The sequence below is a fragment of the Neofelis nebulosa genome, chromosome 7 (genome assembly GCF_028018385.1).
Source record: "Neofelis nebulosa isolate mNeoNeb1 chromosome 7, mNeoNeb1.pri, whole genome shotgun sequence".
NCBI classification, from domain to species: domain Eukaryota; kingdom Metazoa; phylum Chordata; class Mammalia; order Carnivora; family Felidae; genus Neofelis; species Neofelis nebulosa.
This window is the reverse complement of record NC_080788.1, coordinates 21,602,916-21,626,554: the sequence shown is the minus strand read 5'-3', so window position 1 is coordinate 21,626,554 and position 23,639 is coordinate 21,602,916. Positions and strand designations below refer to the sequence as shown.

The following is a 23,639-nucleotide window of genomic DNA, read 5'->3' as shown; positions in this document are numbered from 1 at the left end:
GCCCGACGCAGGGCTCGAACTCACAGCCTTGAGGTCACGACCTGAGCCAACTCTGATGCTCAACCCACTGAGCCACCCAGGCACCCCTAGGTGTATTTTTAAACTCACATTTCTAATTATGAATAAGACGGATACCTTTTCAGATGTTTAAAAGTCATTTGTATTTCTTTTCCTGTGAACTGTTTGCTCCATATCTTTGTCTGTTTCTTTTCTATTGAATTGTTCTTTTTTCTTATCTATTTTTGATGCTATGTATATATTAGGGAAATGAACTGTTAGTGATCTGAGTTGCAAATACAGTATTTTGTTCCTTATTTGTGTTGACTTTGCTTATGGTGATGATTGCTATGTAGGAAGTTTTCTGAAGTCAAATTTAGCATCTTTTATGTTATGGCTTTTTAGTTTTGTGGAAGACACAAAGGCCTTTTCTGCTCCAAAATTCTTTCAAAATTCTCTCAATAGTGACGGTTGGCTATGGCTCACCAGATTTAGGAGTCCTGAGTTAGGTGGAGGCAGGCCTGTGCCTTTGACCCTGTGGAATGTGGACATCAGCCACTACTGCTCCTGCGTGAAGGGATGGGGTCCAACACCAGGGTTAGCCCAGAGGCTGCCCATGGGAAGAGTTTCAGGAGAGTTGTTGAAGGGAACAGGTCAGAATTAGCCACCCACCCCTATCCACAGATGCACAAGGCTGTGCAGATCATCTCTAGGCATAGGTGTCTGGTTTCCTACAGGATTTGACCACATGGGAGAAAGGCAAGAAGATGAAAGCATTTGTATTCCATACTTGACATTTAAGGCTATGGAATCATTTCCTCCCAATTGTTGCTATCCAGTGATTGACATTCAGGGTGGGGGGTGGGGTGGGAAGCTGGGCCCCTAGAAGGCTAGATGAAGCTGAACTTTTTGTTGGCTAGATGAACAGCATATTTAAGTAGGTGGAACACAAACAGTGGAGACAAGCCCACCTCAAGCAGCAAGGGGCGGTAGGTCAGGAATCTGCTCCTGGCCTGCTTTTGGGCTCTGCTGTTTCTGCTTTTGTTTGGCACTTGGGCTACAAAGCTGCCCTGCCAGGACCAGCTTCTCCTCTAAGGGGAGGCTCTGGCCCTCTGCGTCATTGTGAGTGTTTATTGGGCTGGGAGAGAGGTTTGGGGAGTGGAAGGTTGCCCAAGGCTACAGGAAGTCCACACCAAGTCTGCTGTTAGTGCCAGTCAGGCACAGGATTTAGCTTTACCCAGCTCTTTCTCCTCAGGGTCTCAGCTCTGGCCCTCAGAGCTGCAGGAGCCCCTCCCCCCACCCAGGCCTCCTCTTCCTTTTGCGGCCCTCCTCGTTTTCACCCTAATCAAGCCAAAGGAGAAAAGAAAACAGAAGGCAAATAAGCAGGACATGGGGGAGGAGGTACCTGAGCCTCTGCCCTGAGCATACAAGGCACCCTGTGCACAAGGCATCCAGGTATAGCCCACAGCTTACATCTGCCCCAGGACTGAATGAAAAGGCCAGAGGGGTCAAAGGTGACACTAGCGTCTCCAGCACAACCTCCAAGGACTTCAGGGGGGATTATTCACATTCTGGGCGGGGGGCGGGGGGGGGCATCACCGACACTGTTTGGGATGTGTGTGGGTATCTGGAAATGGACGAGGTTAGGGCCCTTTGCATTCAGGACAGCGAGGAGAGAGGAGGCTCGGGCGAGGCTCTAGGTAGGGGAAGTCAGCAGTGGAGGGCTCAGGTCGCCCTGGGCATTAGAAACAAGGGTGATGGGTGGTTACAAGAGACTGGAGACCTGGAATACAGCCCACGACTGGGGGGGTCTGCGGTGGGGGAGCCTCCCCTCCCAGATGGGGCTTTCCCGAGAGGCTGTGATCCCCGAGGGCTTCTCGCCTGGGGCCTCCGCACGCGGCCGCGCGGGGCCGAGCAGGGCGCGGTCGCCTCGGCCCCACCACGCGGCACGAGCTCCCGAGCCCGCCAGGGGGCAGCGCGGCGCCGGGGGCAGAGTGCGGGCGCGGTGGAGCTCGCCGTCACCTGTTCGACCTGCCAGAGGACCAGACCACTACGGCTCCCGATCCGGCAGGTCCGGGGCGCTCCCGGGAATCTGTGTGCTCCCCAGGGTCCCGTTGGGGGGGGGGGTGACGGGGCGCCGCGGCTTCCAGAGCCCGGGGTCCAGTCCCGGTCCCCGAGCTCAGCCCCGAAGAGCCCGGGGCCCCAGGTGCGCCCGCCCGCCCCGCCGACTGTCCCGGCGCCGGGCTCGGGCAGGGGGCTGGGCATCAGCGCATCTTTGTCCTCCCTTTCTTCCCGCCGCACGGTCTCGCCCGCGGGCGTTTTCCGACCCGCGCGGCTCGCCGGCGCTGTGGGTGGGGGGCGGCGGGCGAGGCCGGGCGGGGCGGTGGTGCGGGCGCCGGGCGGCCGCCGCAGGCCGGTGCGGGGAGCGCCGGGCGGCCGCGCCGCGTGCGCCCGGCAGAGGCGGCCCTGCGTGCCGTACGCCGCGTCCGGGGCGCGCCCGCCGCTATTCAGCTTCCCGGGCTCATTAGCAGTCTCGGTGTGCGGCTCCGCGCGGGCTCACAAAGAGCTGCGGCGGCGGCCGGGCGCTCGGCCTCGCGGACGGAGCCGGAGGCGGCGGGGCGGGGGCGGCCGTGGACCCGCGCAGCCCGGCGCCCGGCCCAGGTAAGCTGGGGGCCGCGGCCGCAGCCTGGGGGCTCCCGGGCCGGCGCGGCGCGGGGGTGGGGGGACCCGGGACGCGGGGCGGGGCGCGGATGCCGCGGCCCGAGCGCTGCCCCCCGGACCCGGCGGCACTGCGGCGCCGCCGGGCGCCGCTGGAGTCTGGGGGTGCGGACCGGCGCCCCTTCCGACCGGCGGGCGGGCGCGGCGAGGCCGAGTCGGAGGCTAAGGCATGCCCGGCGGGGGGCGCCACGGCGAGGGGCGACCCTGCGCGGACAAGGGGCGCTGGCCGGCGGTGGCTGCCCGTTCCGGTCCCGCCGGGCTGGCCGGGCCGCTGGTGCGTACCGCGACCCCGCTTGGCGCTGGCACCAAGTCCCCGTGCAGAGCAAGTCCTGAGTTTGGGGTCGCTTATGGGTTCCCTGCCTCCCGGGAAGGCCAGCCCAGATCTTCGCCTCCCCCCCCCCCCCCCCAATTTCCCTTTATAATGAGGCCCAGAGGGAAAAACTCCTCAATTAAAAATTTCACCCCCTGGTTCCTCTGGGCCACCGGCACGGGGCTGGGGGTGCGGCGCGACCCGCCACTCGCGTCGGCCCCTGCCTCACGGAGGGCACAGCCTGGCCAGGTTGCTGTTGGGGCATCGGGCCACCGACGATCCGGGCGGACATCGAGTCCCCGGCCCCCAAGCCGGGCTTTGCGCGGCGCGGGTCGGGTCGGGCGGCGGGCCTTGGTGTGCCGAGGCTGGGGGCGAACTTGCCCGGGGCCGGGCGCCGAGGAAGGGTCCGGAGGGCGCCCGCGAGGGGCCCGCCCTGTCTGAGCCTCCCAGTGCTCGGAGGCTGAGATTGAGCCTGCTGGTCTTAACTTCGTATTTACTTGCAGGAGGAGGACTTAATTCTTTCAGATCAGTTCGTTCACTGCCTGACAGGGACCGGACTCAAATCTGCGGTTAAAACAAACTCACAAATGGCCATGCAGACGGTGAAGTACCCCCAATCAGGAATCCCATCCCAACACTTCTTCCTGTGGGTGGGGTGGTCCCTGGCCTCTTCAGCCTCTGCCCTCTTTTCTGGGACTCCGCCCCCCCCCCCCCCCCGCCCCCCAATGTCAGTTTAAGAAACAACAGTGGTTTTAGAAATGATGACCCCGCAAGCTTCCGGAGAAGAAGCGGGACAACTTTTCCTGAAGTACACATATGAGGTGCTCCGTGGGTACCCGGCCTCCCGGTTAGACCTCCTCCTGCTGAGGTGATAGTGGAGGCTTCTCCTCCTGTGGGCAGCCGCCACCATGCAAGGCCACACGGTCCTGTTTCTTAGTCCAGAGCTGCCAGGATGTCCTGCCCTGGAGTGTCCTCACTCCAGGGTGACGATCTCCACTGCTTGCGTCTACAGCGTGGGCTGCAGTGGGTCTCCTGGATGAAGGACCACGTCGGCTTGGGAGCTGCTGGGACTCTGGGTGGTGTCCAGGGAGTTAGTGGACCAGTTGGAGCTTGCTAGAGGTCAGCTCCCTGAGCTGGCAGCCTCTCCAGGGGGTGCCCCCAGCACTGGCCAGGAGACCCTTGGAGTGGTGTCCAGAGCGGGGCTTGCGTCTGGTGGTGGCAGTAGTGATGGGGCACAGCCAGGGTCTTCTGTGGGCCTCTCTCTCTCCAGACCTCTTGTCGTTTGTTAGGGGGCACTGTGGTGCCCCTCCCCCCACTGCCTGCCTTTCCACCACCAGCCAGTACTGGGCTTCTGCACCTGGGAGATTTGCAGGCTGAACCAGATGGGGTGTGTGTGTATGTGTGTGTGTGTGTGTGTGTGTGTGTGTGTGTGTGTGTGTGAGAGAGAGAGAGAGAGAGAGAGAGAGAGAGAGAAAGAGAGAGAGAGAGGTGGGGTAGGTCTGTCAGGAGAGTGAAGCTTGTGGTGGTCAACTTCTTACTCTTCCCCGGTATGTGCTTCCTTGGACACCCAAGGCCGAGTGTGGCTCGTTAACTTGTTTGCATGATCATCCTCTGAGTAGTTCTGTCTCTCTCCCTGCCGCCTTTTTAAATATAAAATATTAGTTTCACAGGAATAATTGGTGGAGATGGATTGTGAAATGGAGGTGCATAAATAATTCAATTTGCCAACCGAGCTAAGAAATGCTTGATAAAAATAAAAGATAATTGTAAAAGATACCAGTCGCACCCCTGGAAGCTGAGAGGGAGCGCTAAAACACCTTGATGTTTCCTAGACACAACTGAGGAATTCAGAGGAAAGACACATTGGATGGGGAGGTTGGCATCGGGCTGGACTTTGTTTGGATTGGGTGACTGTGTGGCTTGTCTCGGGGGAGAGATACACGGGGGACCCCCCCTAGGCCTCAGCTTCTCCCTATCCTGGCTCGGCTTGCTGGACTTGGTGACTCAACAGGTGAGGGCCTCTGGTGACACCGCAGTTGGAACTCTTGGAGAAACCTTTGTTGTCAGGGGAGGGCAGGTGGGCACAGAGGCCCTGAACACATCAGCTGCTGACCTTAAGGGCTTTCTGGAACAAGTGGCAGAAACGAGCATGCCTGCCTTGCAACTCGGCCTTAGAGAAATGGAGAGAGGGAGAGCCCAGGTGCCAATACTTCTGACCTTGCCAGGTGGCTGTGACGAATGGACAGGTGTAGGCATGGACTCTCATGCAGCTCAGTCCCTAATGTAAGTCCCATCTGATGATTGCTCACCAAAAGGCAGCCCAGGTGCCTGTTGGTGGTTGGACCATGTGCCCACAGGGAGGATTCTGTGGCTCCATCCCCCTCTCTGTGTCCCCCGCCCACCACCTGGGTTGGGTCCAGTTTGTGTCTCTGAGGAGCCTGCTGGCATAGGCTGAGTCAACTGGCGTGGGCTGTCTTCCCTCGCCTTTCCTGAAGTCAGTTCATTCTCTCCCTGTCCTCTCTTGGACACACGAGGGAGCCCAGGGAGGACAGTAACCTCAAGGTCACAAAGCCAGGCTCTCTCCATGGGGCTTACGGTTCCCCAGTCTGCTTGGGAGCCCTACATATTGGTGGGGTGCCATTGCTCTGTGAATTAGGATTTCTTGGCTGGCTCTGGGGTTTTTAAGTTGGGCTGCAGGGTTGCCTCTCAGCAGATGGGGCCTAGGCCAGGTCTGGTGTTTCTTGCTCAAGTCCTCAGTGGCTTCCCAGTGCCTACTCCACATGCACATCCCTTGGTCTGGTTCCTCTAGGCAGACAGGATCACTGCCCAGGCTTGTCCTGGGTTGTTCCCACCCTGTCCTTGCCTGCCACCTTGGCCTGGGGCCCTTGTGTCCATCCTTGATGATCCCAGCTAAATGTGGACTGCTTTCCTCTTATCCCCTGGTTCTCAAATTTGCCAAGATCATACTTGCCTCAGGGCATTGGCACCTGCTTTTCCCTCTCCTTGGCATGGCCTCCAGGTGTCCACCTTGCTTTCTCCCTCACAGATCTCTGTCTCTGTGCCAGTTGCCTCCATCACCTCCCCCTTTCTTCTTGCTTTGTGTTTCTTCTTAGTACTTAACCTTTGATTTGTTATTTTCATACTGTTTTTTTTAGAGTTTATTTATTTATTTATTTTTGAGAGAGAGAGAGAGAGAGAGAGCGCGCGAGCATGAGTGGAGGAGGGGCAGACAGGGAGAGAGAATCCCAAGCAGGTTCCCCGCTGTCAGCATGGAGCCTGATGTGGGGCTCGAACTCACAATGACCTGAGCTGAAGTCAGACACTTAACTGACTGCACGACCCAGGCACCCCTTGCTGCTGCTTTTTTTTTAAATTGCTTCTTACCACTCCAATGTAAAGACCTTGTTCTCTGTATTCCTGGCAGCTAGAACAGTACCAGGCACCTCGTAGACCCTCAGTGCTACGTGGTGGATGAATGAATGAGTGAGACCCCCAGGAGTGGGGGTCTTCTTCCCTTCAGCCTGGCTCCCTGCTCATCCTTTTTCTAAGACCCAGGGCTGGAACTGAGCTGTAGTCACATTAGTCACATTTGTATTCACGGTTGGTGGATCCTTCCTAGAGCTCTGCACAGAACCTTGTGCTCAGTGGGCAGACAGGAAAGAGCTGGGGAATTATACAGTGCAGGCGTGTTTTCACATAGGCCAGGAGACAACACGGTTGGAAAGGCAAGCCGGCCCAAGGAGTGGGTGTTCTGATTCTTCACAGAAACTCCTTTTTGGATTCTTGGTTGTTTGGTGTGCACTAGGGCTGTTCCTACTGCCAGAGCCAGCCCTGCGTTATCCCTATAGTCACCTGGGAGATAGAGGCGCTGGGAATGAGGCATCCTCTTGCCCAGGTTCCCTTCTTCCTCCATCTGGATATTTCTAAACTTGTCTTGTACCTTACGTCAGACCCGACATCTTAGGGCTCCCAGCAGCCCTGCCTGCCCGTTTGCCAGCCTTCCATTCCAGAAGCCTCCCCCAACCTGATTCTCTGTGCCTGTGCCGTGGCCTTGCCTGGGAAGGTGTGTTGGTTTTATAAGGAGGAAGGCAGCATGAGATTGGGAAAGGATGGGGTTTGGAGTACTGAGAACTGGATTCAGAGAACCTGCCTCTGCCACTAACCCTTGGGGCCTTGGACAGGTCACCAGCCTTGGGAGTCTTTCTCTGCATCTGTCATACTTACATTATAGCTCTTGCCTGTGGTTGTTTTGGGGGCATAGGTGAGCCCCAGGATTGAACTGATGCGAGGTATCTTTACCACGGCTAGGGCTTCGTGGAGTCCCTATGTGGCCTGCAGGCCTGTTGTGGTTTTTCCTATTTTACTGGGGAGTTTGAAGGGTCAGGTTTTGGTAGTTTCAACTACAGCCTTGTAAGAGAATGTAGCGTAGGTGTTTTGTAAACTCCAAAGTGCTGTTCTCAGGTTAAGTGTTACATCTGTTGTTTTGTGTCTGAAAGATCAAAATGAAGAAGGAAAAAAACATGCGGTTGAGTTTCTTGCATCTACCGACTGAGAAAATGTTTTTGTCTGGTGGGGTTCTGAAAACTGAAGCACTCCATCTGAAGATGGTTTTTGATGGAGAGACCAACCCAATTAAACACCCAGTTGGTGGGCACTTCTGTGTGTTGAGTTCTGTTCCTCGGTGTTTGCTATTTTTAATAATTTCCCATTTAATCCCAAATCTGCCTGAGAGGCAGATCTGTTGTCTCATCTTGGCAGCAAGAAGGCTGAAGACCAGGCGACTGTGACTGGCTCGAGAGCACCTTCAGGGCAGTTAGAGCTGGGATTCTGGCCTCAGTTGGAGAGAGCACAAGGCCCGTGTTCTCCCCCAAACTTCCCATCCCACTGCAGCTTAGTTCTTATCATACTAAGTTTTTAAACTGGGTGGGTGTGAGTAGGGTTTATGACCACTCATGTGATACATACAAGGGTTAATTTTCAACATGTACTTAGAGACTCTGATAGCTTGTGACCAGTGGGACGTGAGTGCTGGTTGGTGTTTGGAGAGTCATGGACATGTCACAGATGCCCGGGGGCCCTTCATGGGGACAGAGAGAGGGTTGGGAGCTTGCCACCCAGCAAAATAGCTAACACTGTTGGTGGGTCTGTAAGGTGTTTTCCTTTTTGCACTTTGAGCTAACATGGATTCTTTGCATTTCCTGCCCCAAGAATTAACTGTGCAGAGAGTCACTTGGCTCTGAAATGCTCAGGCCCTTGTTCTGAAAATTCTAATAAGTAAATAGTGAGGAGAACAATATTTGCATTTAGAATTCTCGGTTGGGATATATCTATATATAATACACGTTTATATATATATATATATATATATATATATATATATGCATGTATACATTGTATCTATCTATCTATCTATCTATCTATTTTAAAATTGATTTAGGGGCGCCTGGGTGGCGCAGTCGGTTAAGCGTCCGACTTCAGCCAGGTCACGATCTCGCGGTCCGTGAGTTCGAGCCCCGCATCAGGCTCTGGGCCGATGGCTCGGAGCCTGGAGCCTGTTTCCGATTCTGTGTCTCCCTCTCTCTCTGCCCCTCCCCCGTTCATGCTCTGTCTCTCTCTGTCCCAAAAATAAATAAAAAACATTAAAAAAAAAATAAAAAAAATAAAAAAAAAATAAAATTGATTTAAAATTTACATTCCTGGAATTGATTCCCCAGCAAGGCAGCCCTAAATATGAATTTCTCTGAATTGTTGTATGCGTCATTAATTTAATAAAAAATATATAATGTATTGTTTTTCCCTGTTGGCTTGATTATCACTTGTCTCGGAAAAATCCATTGTTTCAATAACAGGAGCCCCATTAACTGAGTGAGTGCATGCATTTAGTGATGATGGATTTCTCAGGTCCTCCGGCAGCAAGTGTGTGCATTGTTCAAATAAAACACACTTTACGTTTCTCGGTCTTTTGGTGCAATAAGTGAGCCATGTGCTCTAACATCTGTCCGTATTATCCAGAGCTGGTGACAGCTGTCATGGGTGGGGTAGAGTGGGAGCGGGGCCTGTGTTAGGAATTGGAAGCTCTAGAAAGCCCTGGTCTGCCTCCAAACAGCCAGCGATCGTCGCTGCTCAGACTTAAATCCTTCTTAAAAGGGCACACGTAGGTCTGCGCTTCCTTCCGCACCAGCCGCTGAGTTACACTGAGTTATGCAGATGAAGTGAGGTAAGATGTGGGCGAGCGTTTTGTTACAGTAAAGTGCTTGCTTGATCAGTGCCAGTCACCAGGGTTAGAGAGAGAGAGTGTGTGTGTGTTTCTCCCCAGCCTGCCTGATGGGCCTCAGACACCAGGAACTCCTTGGGTCCCTAACTGGTGCTGGCTGGTAACAGTGAAAGCGGGCAGCTGACCAGTGGATGGGTAATTGATGCTGCCCACCTGGCCTGACTGTTAGATCACGCCCCTGAGGCAGCCTGCTCGTGTGGATGGCTGTTTCTCCAGGGAGCGGTGGTGGGCTAAGCCTGACCCACACCCCCTACCAGCTGCGCCTTTCTTTGTGTATGTACTGTGAAGATTCTGCTTGTGGCCTTTCTCTGCCCTTTGGGTGCTGGAGAGGAGCATGCCAACGTATGGCAGCATGGATGTGCCATCTGCCTTTGGTTCTTGCGGGGACGTCTCTGAGGTGTTTCTTGGGTCGGAAACTCTGAGAGCAGAAGCCCCTCCAGACCCAGAACTCCTGACTGTGTCTGTCCTTTGGGCTTTAACAGATTTCGGCTTCTAAGTTAATTGCATTTCATTAAGTAATGGTTTTCTTCCTCATCACAGGCTGGTCTGTGCTTAATCAGCGATGAGCTGGTGCCTCTAGATTTGATGTGATGCCTGCAGAGGCACCTCTGACTTGCATCAGCTTCGTGTCGGTGCCTGCCTTGGGGGGACCCCTGGATGTGGCAGTGTTCTCCCCCTGCTAGCTATGGGAACCCTGTCTTAACTCTCTGTATGTGTTATTCTTTTTATCCATTCTTTTTATCCAGCCTGTATCCATGGCTTACTACTGATGGAAACAGTGGGGTGCTGGACACTTAAATGGCAGCCCCTCACCCTGCCCTGCCATTCACCTGTCTTTCACCCCCCTTTGATAAGTGGGGCCTCTGCAGTGCAGGCATTGGGGACAGGTGCCTCCATGTTAGATATCTCTGAACTCTTTGCTGGGAGCTCTATCCATCCATCCATCCATCCATCCATCCACTCAACAGGTATTTTCTGAACAACTGCTCTGTCCTGTCTTTCCCAAGCCCTGTCTAGAGCTAGGTGAAGTCAGGAGAGAAGGAGCAAAGAGGCGTTGCTGGAAAATGTGGGATGGCATCAGAGGCCTCAATTCTGGCTCTGGGTCCAAAGCACAGATTGGAGGGTGAGAGCCCCAGTATGGGTGGGAGTGGTCATCCTGGAAGACTGTGTGGAATTGCCTCTCCAGAGTTCAGGCCAGAAGAACCCTCCAGACAGAAGGGGGGCAGCCTGGAGTGGGGCATACGGCGGGCAGGATGGGGGGAGGGATGGACTGTGTAGTTGGCACCAGGCATTTGTGGTTTGTGCCAATCAGAGCTGGAGATGGGGGAAGGGATGTCCTGACCACCAGGGCCTTGAGCTGCCCTTTGAAGCCCTGGGGTGTCCTTGCTGCGGGTTGGGGGCAGAGGAGGTGGGATAAAAATGACATGCACTTTGCCGAGAGATCTTTAGGACAGTGTTTTCTATCAGCAGACTTCACAACTAGTTGGAACATGGGAGAGGGGCTCATTGAGAGCATGTGGAGGGCCCATGCAGGGGTTTCAGGAGGGGCGCGTGGGGAGGCATGTGCGGAGGGTGTGGGAGCCCATGCATGGCTGAAAGAAGGCCGAGGCCGCATCCTGGCACCTCTCAGAGCCATGTGGCTCCAGGGCCTTCACTCCCTACCGTCTTATGTAGGAGGAGGCCGCTGCTGCTGCCAAGTCCCAGCCTTGCTGGCACGGATGTTTAATTTTACCCTTTAGAGATTTACAGGCTTTCTAGATTAAATTGCCACTGTTCTTCTACAAAAACGACAAAATCCATGACAAACCATAAATCACATTATTAATTTGCTCACATAGAGTTAACCTCTGCAGCTCTGCTGACTTACTGGAAGGACGGTCATGAAAACAGAGGAGCCTAGTTTCCAGTTGTCAGCGAGCACTGAAAGACCAGAGGGACACAGGTCACAGTGGCAGGTGCTGCCTCAGCCTGGTCGCAGTGGCCGCCCTGCCCGCCACATGGCCATCTTTGCCCTGTTCGGGCAGCCTGGTGGTCATTGCAAGGGCTCCTGGTGGCTTTCTGGCCTTCTGTAGGGAGGGGGACTGACCCCTGTTGCAGAGGGCAGAGGGAATGGGGAAGGAAGGAGGAGGTGCAGTTGCTGGACAGATGTGCTGAGGCACACAGGGGGCTGGCTTCCAGACGCCTCCTGTCAGTGGTCCTGACTCCCCAGGGCACCCACACCCCGTGCCCTTGCTTCCCTTTTCAGGCTCTAATAGGCTGCAGTGGCTCTTCTTCCTCTGGGTTGTGATGGCTCCAAAAACATCTGTTACAGTTGCTTTCCTCTTTGGAGAGTGGTCAGCCTGTTTTCTGCTTTGGCACAGCATGGGGGTGAGCGCCATTCTCCCCGCTGAGGCCTGTAGCATGGCCCTTGTCACTGCCTGCTGGACCAGGCTTGGGCGCTAGCTGACGTCTTCTCCTTTACTTACTGTCAAACACAGTGTCTGGAAATGGCTTGCTGGTTGTTGGGCTATTTAGAAATCGTGATTTGTTGAGAGAAAGCTTTGTTTGATGGGGGGGGGGGGTGGTACCTGTGTGTTGACCTTTATCCTGCCCATGGGCCACGAGGTTGCACTAGGCAAGGAAGAGTGCGGTGCAGCACTGAGCATCGTGCTGGAGAGGGGGTCTCAGGGCTCACTCTCCTGACGATTTTATCAAGCACCTGATACCACACTGCAGTTCACTTTGACTGATTCCCAAAGCTGCTTTCTTCCTTTACCATGGTAGAGAAACCAACCCATGGCATATTCAATGTCTGATGATACACAGCAGAAATCAAATAATTATGTTGGTGGCATGACAGCCTGTCCATGCTCATGCATGACATCCACAGCAGGGAACCAATGAATGTCTTTGTTGAGGGACTGGCCGTCACTGTCTCCTGAGCCAGAAGAGTCCTGTAAAATCCACACATATTTGTAGAAGTACAAATAGAGTTTACTTTCTTTTTTTTTTTAATAAAGTATATTGATTTATTTTGAGAGAGCGAGAGAAGGGAGGGTAGAGGGGGGGGGGGGCAGGGGAAGAATCCCAAGCAGGCTCCACACCAACAGTGCTGAACCCGATGTGGGGCCTGAACTTATGAACTGCAAGATCATGACCTGAGCCGAAATCAAGAGTCGGAAGCTTAACCAACTGAGCCACCCAGGTACCCTAGAGTTTATTTTCTTAATGACCATCCTTGCAGTGAAATTAGCTTTGGTTTCAGGAGGTAAATAGAGAAGTCATGAATTTGGGGCTGATTATTTTTAACTCACCCACCCCAGTTCCCAGGCTCTCCTGCATATTCCTTCTAGAAACTGTAAGCTCACAGAGGCCTGGAGTCCATGATGGGTGTTCGTTTGTCCAGAATTCATGTCAGGTAATCATGTGGACACAGGTAGACCTCACATCTCAGGCCCTGACACCAAAAATGTTTTTTCCCTTCAGACACATGTGCTTCGTGGAATGTAGTCTAACAAATTACTCACCTTAAAGTAATGCACTACATAATTAATAAGAAAAAGGCAGACAACTGAGTAGAAAAAGGGGATAAAAGACACTTCACCTAAAAAAGATCCCAGTAAACATATGGCAAGATACTTGACTCCATTAGTCATCAGGGAGATGCAAAATAAATTATAAACATGTGCATTAGTCAGGGTTCTCCAAAGAAACAGAATCAATAGGATACGGGTGTGTGTGTGTGTGTGTGTTTATTATGAGGAATGGGTTCATGTGATTGTGGAGGCAGAGAAGCCGCATGATCTGGAAGCTGGAGCCCCAGCAAAGCTGGTAGTGTAGTTTAGTCTGAGTCTGAAAGCCTAAGAACCAGGAGAGCCAGGGGTATAAACCCCAATCCAAGGGCAGGAGAAGAAATGAGCTCTACCAGGAGGCAGGACAAAGGGGTGAATTCTACCTTCCTCTACCTTTTGTTTTTGTTCAGTTCCTCCATGGATTGGATGGTGCCCACCCACATTGGGGAGGACCATCTACTATATTGAGTCCACTGATTCAGATGCTGATCTCATCCAGCAACACCCTCACAGACACTCCCAGAGACACTACACTGATCAATCTGGGCACCCTGTGGCCTAGTCAGTTTGATGCATCAAATTAACCATCACAATGTGATATCATTATATACCCACCAGAATGGCTAAAGTTAAAAGAAAATAGGTGTTGGGCAGCAACTGGAACTCTCGCTGTTGACTGGGGTATATATTTGTACAACTAGTTTGGGAGGCTGTTTTATAGTACCTACTAAAGTTAAAAATACATAATCTCTCTGATCAGCAACCCCCCTCTGAATAAAGCTACATGAAATATGCATATGGCCCCTGGGCTGTTTGCTGGCCCCTAAAGATAATCAGGTTCTAATTCCAGGAGCCCATAAACATTAACTTATATGGTAAAGCTTTTGCAGATGTGTTAAGGATTTTGAGATGAGGTAATCTTGGATCTTCTTGGTGGGCCCTAAATGCAGACATAGGGGTCCTTCTAAGAGGCAGGGGGAGATTTGAGGAGAGAAGGAGCCTATGTAACCACAGAGGCAGGGATTGGAGTGATGTGGCCACACGTCAAAGAATGCTGATGGCCCCCAGAAAGTGGAAGAAGAGAGGAATGAGTTCTCCCCTTGAGCCTCTGGAGGGAGCATGGCCCTGCTGAGGCCTTGGTTTTTGCCCAGTGGAACTGCTTTCAGCCTTCTAGTTTCTACAGCTGTGAGAGAATACATGTGTGTTGTTCTAAGCCACTCAGTTTTGTGGTGATTTGTTATGGTGGCCATCAAGAGGCATGCGCGAGAGTGTTCACTGCAGCATGGCTGTCATTGCCAAACTGCACACAATCCAGATGCCATTGGCAGCAGACTCACCCAGCACACCGAGACTCACCCAACACACCAAGGTTTACTCACAGGTGGAACGCCCTCAAGCAAGCTGAGAGTGCATATTCTATAAGTGTGTGCAACAGTATGGATGAGTCTTACCACCTACTGTTGAGTGAAAAAAACCCACAGCTCAGAGTCCCTTACTGCATGTTTCCATGATAGGAAGGTCAACAGACAACTCTCATCTGTGGGGCTGGAAGTCAGGTTGCCCTTGGGAGATGGTGATCAGAGAAGGCATGGTGAGGCCAGGCAGAGCTTCTGGAGGTACTGGAAACATGCCATGTGGTGGTTTGCATGGGTGAGTTCCAATTTATGATACGAAACTTTTCAGTACATATTCTTCAATAAAAGCTGGAAAAAAAAAGAGCAGTGCATCATCTTGAGATTTTCAAGAAGAACTTTCAATTGACTGACTCATGGCTTATTTTACTGCTGGAACAATAATATCAAAATCAAGATTACATTTAATGTGAGATAATGAAGTTTTGCTATTCCAACAAGTGCTTATTAATATTTAGATCCCAACTGTACTTTCTAAATGAAATCAGAGAAAAACCCAAGTAAGATGTTAAGATCTATATGCATGTAATTATCATGGGTAAATTATCTAGATGGAATGAGTTTTAATCCCTGCATGTGAAGGCAGCTGTGCTCTTAAAACCAGACACAAACAATCCAGGTGTTGGGGCGTCTGGGTGGCTCAGTCGGTTATGCGTCTGACTCTTGGTTTCAGCACAGGTCACAATCCCACGGTTTATGGGATTGAGCCCTGTGTTGGGCTACATGCTGTCAATTTGGGATTCTCTTTCTCCCTCTCTCTGCCCCTCTCCTGCTTGCGCACAGGCTCTCTCTCAAAATAAATGAATTTTAAGAAACAAGCAAATAAACAACCCAGGTTTGTGAGCGTCAGATGCTGTGCGCTTTCAGGTGGGCATGAAGGAAATCCAAGAGTGTTAAGACCGAGTAGAGGGAAATGGTGTGTATGAGCTCTGGGTCAGCCCAGAAATCCAGGTAGAGGTTCCCATCATGTACCCCATGCACCCTTCAGGCCACCTTGCCCATCACACAGAGGTCCCCAGAGGTCCCTGCTGTCTTTGCCTGTGTCTCTCCCTGGTCTATTTTTCCTACCCCTTCTGCCTGTGAATTCCTTCTCATCCCTCTCGGCCTTGTATGGGTGGTACCCCTGCTGTGCTGGGAGGCTCTGTCCCTGAGACTGCATTACATAACCAGCCTGCTCCAGTGGTCTTTTCCACGTTTTCTCTCCAGAGATGGCAAAGGAGGAGGCAGAGTGGTGACATGTGACAGAGTCACTGTGCAGGCTTGGAGGTTCCTTGTGTGTCCCTGGCTTCACTCTGGTGAACTGTCAGCCTTGACTTGGCACAGGGACATCATGGTGGCTTCTTCCACATGGCCAGAGGGCCGGAAGGGATGCCTGAGGGGTGTTCCCAGGCAGGCAGAGGCTGGGGGATCTGTGGGGCCTGGGCCCATCAGGAGCCAGCCTGGTGCAGTGGGGCCCTGCGGCCCTGGTTCTGGCTGGTATTTGTGATGTGGGGAGCACTTCTGCTTGTTGTGGGGGGCGTCACTGTGATTTTAGGAACGTGTTTGGTGTGTATGGTGGTGTACATCAGACATCTAGAAGCGTGGAGTCTCTGAGTCCCTGATGGGTGCTCTCTAGCTGTATCTCCATCCCAGCGTGTGTGTGGAAGCTTTGTTTATGAGGCTGGGGAGAGAATTGGGTGGCCCAGAACCCAAGTCCTCCTCACCTCCCTCACCTCCTCATGCCCCCTGTCCCCTTTCTCCTGGACCAGACATAGCTTCCTAACTCTTCCCTCCTTTCTCTCGGTGCTGCTTCTGAGACCTATTCCCAGTGAAGACACGTCCCTGGTATCCCTGTCTGAAATGCATTTCCCTTTCCCTCCTCTTACTTGATGTTGTTTTCTCTCTTGGCACTTACCATTCACCTGGCATCATACTGTGAGTTTCTCATCCTACTGCATGGAGAGCCCGCTGAGGATGGGGGTGCTCCACTGTGGGGGGAGGGTGGGAGGAGTTGGGGGCGGGCCTGGGCCGGTAGCAGTTTTGGCCCTGGACGATTAGCTATGGAGCTGGACTCTTGCCAGAAGCATGCCCTGCCTGTGTTGGTCCAAGGACTACTCCTGGTGGCCTGGCCACCCTGGGGACATTGGCACAGCTCAGGGGCGAGTATTTCCATGTGTGTGTATGCAAAGCATCATGCTGGGTTCTGATACACACAGGAAACAGTGTGGTGAGGACTGGATGCTGCCCTTGGGGCTTTTGATTTGGTGAGTTTGTTGTTGAGGGGGGGATGTCATCATCAATGGATATAAGAATAAAGGGTCAGGGGCGCCTGGGTGGCTCAGTCATTTGAGCATCCGACTTTGGCTAAGGTCATGATCTCATGGTTTGTGAGTTTGAACCCACATTGGGCTTGCTGCTGACAATGTGGAGGCCACTTCAGATCTTCTGTCTCCTTCTCTCTCTCTGCCCTTCCCCTCGCTTGTGCTCTCCCTCTCTCTCAAAAATAAATAAACATTAAAAAAATAAAGGGTCAAAAGGGGTCCTGCAAGGAGGCATCAGGGAGGAAGATGCATACTTGAATGAGGTGGTCATTCTGATGGTGGCTAATAAAAATCAGAAGGTGATAAGGGGGTGTGTATACCAAGACGAGACTGTACTGGGTTATATCCTTCCAGAGAGCACAGATGGAAAGGGAAACAGTAACTTGGCAGTGGAGAAACCTGACCATCACTGCCTTGGCTAGGTGGTTGAGGTCAACACCAGTGGCGATGAGTCATGTTGACTGTATGCACCCTTGATAGGATGCGATGGAAATGGCACTTTACCTCTGTGGTCTGTCTCCCCCAAACCCATAACTTCCATCTGTTTGTAAGGAAAATGGCAGTTGAATTTCGACAGAGGAGCAGTCTGTAAAATACCTGCCTGGGACTCCTTAACACTGATGTATCAAAAACGGAGACTCTGTCACAGCCAGGAGGAGCCTAAGGAAGCATGATGATGAACTGTGATGTGTCCTCGTTAGGAACCTGGAACAGAACAAGGACAATGGGTAAAAACTAAGGAAATATCAGTAAAGTGTGAACTTTAGTTAACAGTAATGCATTGATACTGGTTCCTTAACTGTAACAAATGTAGAACATTAATGTAGGATGTTAGTGATCTTACATTAATGGGAAATGGGATGTTGGGGTATCTGGAAACTCTGCTCCCCGCTCAGTTTTCCTGGAGGCCTCACACTGTTCTAAAAAGTAAAGTCTGAGCCTCGCTGTTGCTCCTTATCCAGCTCAGACCCTCTTGACTTTGTCGTCCTTGCTGGTCCTCTTCCTTTACTTTCTGCAGGAAAACTGGGGGGAAAGTTCAGTGTAGAACTTGGAATATATATTTTTGTATGCCCCTGCATTTCTGGGTGCTTGAAAATAACAGTGTCTCAGACGTGGTCTGCCTGGGTGCTGGGGACCTCCCCCATGTGAGCCAAGCCCAGCCAGGAAACTCACGAGCACGTGGGCCAGCTTCCCTCTGTCCGACGACTGGACAGCAGAGTTTCCTTCTGGTTCCTTATGTGTGCTGGAAAAGGAAAGCATTCCAAGTGTAAATTTCCTGAGCTGCCGCCCTTCCCTGATCTGTCCCTGGGTCACCTACAGTTAGTGACCAGAGGCCATTTTTCAGGGGTAACATTGGTCACAGAAGGCAATGTGGACCAAAGCTGATGTGTGTGTGGTTGATGGTCCAGTGAGGAGGCAAAAGGAGCCGGGTGTCTCTGGGCTGGGCTGGTGCTGAGGATTCATGGCCAACACCAAGTAGGTGGTAGGAATGGCTTTTTTCCCATAGGAAGGGCCGGCTGGCAGGGATGCTGGAGAACAGGTCTGCCTTGCAGCCGATCCCCTGGTTTTGGGTAATTTCATCTTCTCTAATGTACTTAAACATCACTTCCTATATGTTTGGAGGAGGCATAGGAGACAGGGAAAGGAGGAGTCCCCAGGGGGAGGGAAAAGCCTGGTTAGGATCCCTGCTGTCCTGTAAATGGGCACAGCCAGCCAGGATGGCTGTGGTTTATGGAGAATTGTAAGGGCCTCCCTGGGGCTTAGTCTGCTCCCTGAAGCCCAGCTGGGCAGTGGTGGGTGCATCTTCCAGCTCCTCCACTTGTAGCCAGAGGTGACACCTGCTTTGCAAGATGGCACGAGTCATGAGAGAGATGATGTGTGCAGCACGTCACTGTGGGATCTGGCACACGGGAGGTGCTTGGGGTGGGGCGGGTGAGGCTGTGTGCTGTGGCTTATGGAAAGGGTACCTACACCTCTGAGGACCTTGTGCAAGTCAGGGCCCCTCACGTGTCCCGGAGCCAGAGGAAATGATTCCCAAGTGAGTCTTACAACTCACCTGGATTTTATGACAACATCAAGTTGAACTGTGTGAACCTGCTATTTTTGTTAAGTCAGAAGTGGTCAAATATAAACAATTTCCTATGGTTCAATTCAATAGTTTAGTGTTAAAGCAGTTTTTGGCAAGAGAGAATACTTTTTATCTTAAAAAGTTTATTTTTAGTTATTCCATACTTGCAAATTCATTGTGTTAGAAAGTAGAGATAAGTTGGGGTGCCTGGTGGCTCAGTTGGTTAAGCATTTGGCTCTGGATTTCGGCTCAGGTCATGATCTTGCAGTTTGTGGGATCGAGCCCCTGTGTGGGGCTTTGTGCTAGGAGCCTGGAGCCTGCTTGGGATTCTCTCTATCTCTCTCTCTGTCCCTCCCCCTGCCAAAATAAATACATAAACTTAAAGAAAATAGAGGTAAACAAGCAGAAGAAACTTTGTAACACCCAGGTCTCCCTGCCAGGGGACTGTTGTTCACACTGGGTTCCTCGAGTTGGGCACTTGCGTGGCTGCTGACTTGATTCTCCCTGTGTGTCAGGATCTCTGGCTATCGTGTTTTTTTCTACACCTGGCTGTGATAGCTGTTGCACATCATTCATTGACCCAGGCCCCCAGGCTTGGACGTCGGAGCTATTTTGAATGTTCTTCTTCTATGAATGATGCTGTTTATAAATATTTGTGCAGTTCCTTTTTTCTTTTTTTTGCAGATAACTCTGTTTCTTTCCTGGTGATAAATTTCTAGTACAATTTCTGGACCAAATGTGAAAGCTTCAGACTGATCTCAAGAAAGGTTCTTTGCTCGCTGATGGTGTGAGAGGGAGGGAAGGCAGCCCCCTCCCTCTCTCTCCCTTCTCTTCCTTCCCTTCTCCCCCATCTCTCCTTTCCCCTCCTCCACATTGGATGGGACCCCATTGAACAGCAGTCCAGTAGATAGCACTCCAGCCACCCCCTGGTGCCTCATGGCACACTGGCTCCCTGTGGCTCGTCTTACAGGATTTCCTTGTGGTGCTTCAAGAGGAAACCAATAACTTGTGGGGGAGCCTCTGGAGAGTTGCAGAGACTTCCCAATGACACACAGGTGGCCAGTCAGCGTGGGGCTGATGACTCAGGTGTGGTACCATTTCTTACAGGGAGACATTCCTTTCCTGATTGCCCCCACCCCCCACCATGTGGGGGGCACTGGGTGTTGGCCTCGTGGGCTAGACCCAAACCCTGAGCTCACGAGCCATTATTATTTTTAAAAAAAGTCTTATTTTTCTGGTAATTTGGCAAGTGGAGTGATGCCAAGCCTTCTCCTCCTGAACTGCCTGAGACTGCTTAGACTGCATGTGAGTCAGGTGGCTGGTTGCCATTGTGGGACACTTGGCCTGGTGTCCTGTCCTGGAGCCATTGGCTGCCCTGAGAATCCAAGGAAAATCTGCCGAATTCTGCGGCCCCAGGAGGATCTTTGTCCTCCTTTTGCAGAAGCAATAGACTCATGGATTCTCTCTGCTGAGCTGGAAGGAAGAATTTTGAAATTTCCTCTGGTTGAAGAACCTCATATGGGACATCTGTATCAATTCCCCAAAATTGGACTTTTAAGCACGTTATTGGAAAAATGAACTGTTTTCTATGTGTGGAAGCACATTTGGTGGGAGCCTTCTGGTAACGAATTTTAAAGTGCTTGTCTATTAGTCCCATTCTCAAATACTGGGAGTCTTGAAAACCAGAAGCTGCCCCATCAAGGCCTGCAAGGCATTACTCCCCCACCCTGAGTAGGGGACAGCTGGGGAAACCTACCTTCCTCTGCCCCAGTTCCCCTCTCCCCATGTTGGCAGCATTGTTTGTAACCAGGGGTAAATATTCCTTCCACCCCCTCCTAAAGATCTTGGAAGAAGTCAGAAGGGTGAGATGCAACACTGGAGTGACCCTGAACTTGTTTTGGGTATATACTGCCTGGTGATACTCAGAGATTGCGTGCAGTGGCATTAGCTAATGGTGAAAGAGCTAATAATTAAAATGAATAGATACATCTCTGTTTTCAAAACAGTGCCTTCTAACAAGTATCTTGTATCTCTAGAGGACGAAAGAGCCATTTTTCTGGCAGCAGAGTTTGAAATTGAGAAGGACCCTGGCCTTATTGACAAGGAAGATGTCTGACATACTGTAGATCTGGGATTCTTTTGGTCTTGGTTTTGCAGAAACAGGTGTATATATATGTGTATATAGGTATGTATATACTTGTATGTATATACCTATATATGTATGTATATACCTATATAGGTACATGTACCTATTGGTACATACATATAATATATATTATATAGGTATATATATATATTTTTTTTACTTAATTTTATTTCTGGTTATAAAGCTAATATCCATTCATTATAAAGATTCAAACTTTATAGGGATCCATAATGTAGAAAATGAAAGCCCCGTAAAGACAACCATTGTTGAGGTTTGATACAGATTCCTCCTTTTTGTTTGTTTGTCTGTTTATAGAAATGTTTTATTTAGGTTTTACACAAATGCGTATTTGTTTATTATTTTTAATATTTTTCAAAGAACTGAGATTAGATTATCAATGTGATTTGTATCTAGACTTCCCCCCACCCCCTATCACTGTGTCTTAGACGTTCCTTGTCAGCTGTGCATAGTAACGTTATCCTTCCTAAAACATTGCACGATACTTGACTGTTTCCTTACTGATGGACTTTTGGGTCATTCCCATTGTCCACACATTGGTCATGCTGAAATGTGGTGTCTCACACGTATATCCTTGCACATGCCTTGGGATGTCTTTGTAGCAAAGGTTACGGGGGCAAACTTGTGGGGCCGAATGGTCTGAGCATTTCCAGCATGAATAGATCTCACCAAAGTTCTGACCATTTTAAAGTATGTTGGTTGTGTAGGACAGCTGTTTCTCCATGTCCTCCCCAACAGATGATGACGATCTTTGTAGTTTCACTCAGTTGTATTGGTATAAAGTTATCACTTATTTAAAATTATGAATTTTAACAACAAGCTTCCCTTCAGGTGCTTAATAGGAATCTAAATTGCTTCACACCCTTGCCTGTTTTTCTGTTGACCTGTTCATCTTTTCCTTGTTGATTAAAAGGCGTTCTTCGTACCTGAATAATAATTCTCCTTTACTATATACATTGTAGATTATTTTTCCCCATTGTCTTCTATTCTTCAACTTCATTTTAAAGGCATCTTTGATGGTAGAAAAATGTGGAAGTTTTATGTTGTCAGATCTATCAAGCTAAGTTAGAGCTCCTGAATTTTGTATTTTACTTAGAGAAAGGAATTCTCTGCCCTAAGTCTATATAAGTATCTTCCGTATAGGTGTATTTTCTTTTAATATTGACAGTTCAGATTTTTTGACATTTACATCTTTTATTCATCTGGAATTTAGTTTTAGGTATGGTGTAAGCTGGAGATGGAGGTTTTTCACACAGTTTTCTTGCATTATTTATTAATAGCCCATCTCTGTCTCTGTTTTGTGATGCGTGTTTGTCATGTGTGAAGTTGTTGTTGTGTCCCGGCATGTGGGACTGTCCTGTGTGTCTGGACTGTCCGTTTAAAAAAAAATTGTTTTTAAATGTATATTTATTTTTGAAAGAGATAGAGCATGAGTGGGGGAGGGGCTGAGAGAGAGGGAGACACAGAATCTGAAACAGGCTCCAGGCTCTGAGCTGTCAGCCCAGAGCCTGACACGGGGCTTGAACTTGGGAATGGTGAGATCATGAACTAGGCTGAAGTCGGATGCTTAGCCGACTGAGCTACCCAGGTGCCCCTGGTGTATTTTTCTGCCAACATCTCCTGTTTAAGTTACTGTGGCTTTTGTTATACTCTCTGACCTTAAAGGGCCACTGCCTCTTCATTATTTTCCTTTTCCCGTGTTTTTCTAACCTTTCTCGTACATTTCCTTGACCAGACAAACTTTAGAATAAACTAAATTCATCCCAAAATCTGATTGGGATTTCAGTTGGGATTGCATTAGAGGTTTATTTGAGGGAGAAGAGACATCTGTATATTTTCTTATCTGGATATTTTGACTTATTCAGAAGGCCTTTTATATCTGTTGCTAGTGTTTCATTGCTTCGTTAGTGTACATTTGAAGCATTTCCTGTTGCATTTATTCATAGGCATTTTGTGGCTCCTGTTGCTGCTGTCTGTGGGGCCATCCCGTCCTCCGGCCTCCTTTCCTAGCTGATTGTGGCTGGTATACAGGAAAGCTGTTGACTTCTGAAGAGCTGGCCTCTTTGCCCACCTGGCTTAAATCTCTCCTTTGGCTTACCTGGTTGGTTAGTTGTTCCTCTTGGATTTCTAATTGGGGGATCATTTGCCAATGTTGACCTTTCCTTCCTGATCTGTGCCTTTTTGTTACTGGCTCATTGTTGTAGGGAGTGTTGATTACTCTGCTCTGTGAGCACCTGGGCTCTGAAGGCCCCTTCAGGATGCCTGTCTACTTCACGTCACTGGGGTTGGCCCTTTCGTGGGACCCGAGTGGGTTCACAGCCCCTCAGGCCACATGCTCGGTCCTGAAGTAGGGGCAGGCTAATGGGGGATGTTGTGGGCTCCCATGCCAGCCTGGCATCTGCTCCTCCCCTGAATTGGTAAGGCCCTCCCAGTCAATAGTGGTGGCCCTGTGGGTGCACAAGTTGGGGGTGAGGTGGGGTGAAGAGTGTAGGATACAGCCCGGGTTCTTGAAGCTCCCCTTTTCAGATGGTGGGCCAGCATATGGGAGTCAGAGGCTGGGGGAGCCCAGTGAGGTGGCTCCCAGCAGGGGAGTGTGGGCCTTGGCCAAGACTGCCCAAAGAATGCCCTGTCACAACTTTGCCAAGAGTGTGTTGCTAAGGTTACAAAACTCCTACCTGGATCCTTGGGGCAGGCCCTAGAATCTGTGGTGATAGTCACTCAGGGTCACCCTCAGGAAGTGAGCCCAGGCAGCAGTGGTGGGGGGGAAGGGTCAGGGGGTTGGAGGGGGAGGAGGAGATGAGTTGAATATGGGATCCCCTTGCTTGAATCCCTTTGTTCAAACCAT

General features: G+C 50.9%; 1 protein-coding gene across 5 annotated transcripts in view; it reads left to right on the top strand.

Moving 5' to 3' along the window:
* The first annotated feature begins 1,972 nt into the window (after positions 1-1,972).
* APBA2 (amyloid beta precursor protein binding family A member 2) overlaps positions 1,973-23,639 on the top strand; it is a 270,537-nt gene continuing 248,870 nt past the window's right edge. For 3 of the 5 annotated variants that reach the window (XM_058736802.1, XM_058736803.1, XM_058736799.1), the window contains exon 1: positions 1,973-2,068. The gene's annotated coding sequence lies outside the window, so the exon portion shown is untranslated. Of the gene's footprint in view, positions 2,069-2,558; positions 2,659-23,639 lie in introns of those variants that run through there. The other 2 variants (XM_058736801.1, XM_058736800.1) reach the window with 2 other exon arrangements.